This window comes from Oratosquilla oratoria, chromosome 1 (genome assembly GCF_046742065.1).
Source record: "Oratosquilla oratoria isolate Oo_2021 chromosome 1, ASM4674206v1, whole genome shotgun sequence".
NCBI lineage: Eukaryota > Metazoa > Arthropoda > Malacostraca > Stomatopoda > Squillidae > Oratosquilla > Oratosquilla oratoria.
The window spans coordinates 94,053,906-94,055,483 of record NC_134777.1 but is presented as its reverse complement, the minus strand read 5'-3'; positions in this window follow the sequence as shown (position 1 = coordinate 94,055,483).

Genomic DNA, 1,578 nt, shown 5'->3' with positions numbered 1-1,578 from the left:
TATTATGCTAGTTTCACATGCAATGGGTTTGTGTGTATTCATGTGTGCGTGTGTAAGTGCATGCATGTGCGTGCGTGCGTGTGTGTGTGTATGTGCGCGCATTCAATCGGGTTTAGTATTTCAAGATTAAATTAAACTTGTAACCTGGCACCTCATTTCCATTAGCTCGAGATGGTCCCTTGTTTTGAACTCTCGAGATGCTGTGGAAGGGTAATGTGTTTTTGAGAGATCTTGTAAGTTAGCTAAGTGTATTGTATTATGTTCATATTTTATCTAATTTTGATTTGAACTAATTTTATCCTATGTTATTTTGATGTATTTAATTTAATTTAATTTAGTTTTATTTTATCTTAATCTAATTCATCCCCTATATTTTCATAGCATGTGGGGTGGTATGCATAGTGTATGTGAATTTGATATAATTCTAATTTGATCTATTTCTTGTTTAATTCTATTCTCTTTGATATATTTTGTTTTAATTTATTTTGCTTCTTTATTTCATTTCACTTCATATATTTTCATAGCGTGTGGGCGTGTATGTATAGTGTATGCAGATTCAAATGAAATACGGCGAAATCCGCTTTATGCACTGTATCCACACACGCAATGTATGATTCCATTGTTGGGAGTTAATCCCCTGCCAACCATATCCGGTTATTTTATTTTTTATATAAATTTACTAATTCCATTCAACCTGACGTCAGACGATTTTAGTTGGGCGAGGTGACGTCACTGTGGCCATTTTGGCAACCGTCCCAAACGTTGAAGGATGATAAGTGTTTTAACTGAATTTCCACCCGGTGGAAGGGTAGCCTAATTTCTCGGGTGGTTTTATCTGGATTCTCCGTGGACCGCCAGGGCAAGTGGACGTCACTGGTACCCCCTGGACTCGAACCAACGCGGTACATCGATACAACGCCAATTGTTAGGGAACCTTCTGTAAGTCAGATTTTGCCAAATGGTTGACATTTTTCTTTCTTTCTTTATTTATTTACAAATTTATTTATATTTGATCAAGTCCCATCACTGATCCTACCACTAAAATAAGAACTATAATAATAAAATAAGATAATATAGAATAGAATGGAATAAATAATATCAACTGCAACTCTGCCGGGTGACCGTGAGTTTGATGGTGATGGTGACGACCGGCTGAGTGACAGGACTTTAGGCATGAATGATCCAGCTGAAGAGGTGTCTATATGCGAGGGCATATGTGCATGGATGTATATATATATATATATATATATATATATATATATATGTATATATATATATATATATATATATATATATATGTGTGTGTGTGTGTGTGTGTATGTCTGTGTATGCATGTATGCATTTATAAATTTATGTGTCTTGATGTATTTATGTAAGCATGTAGGCATATATATATATATATATATATATATATATATATATATATATATATATATATATATATATATATATATATATATATATATATGAATGTGTGTGCATGTATTCATGACTATACATGCGTGTATTTAGTAATGTATATACTCATGCACGCATATATGTATGTATTTATATATGCAAGAATATACCATGTATATG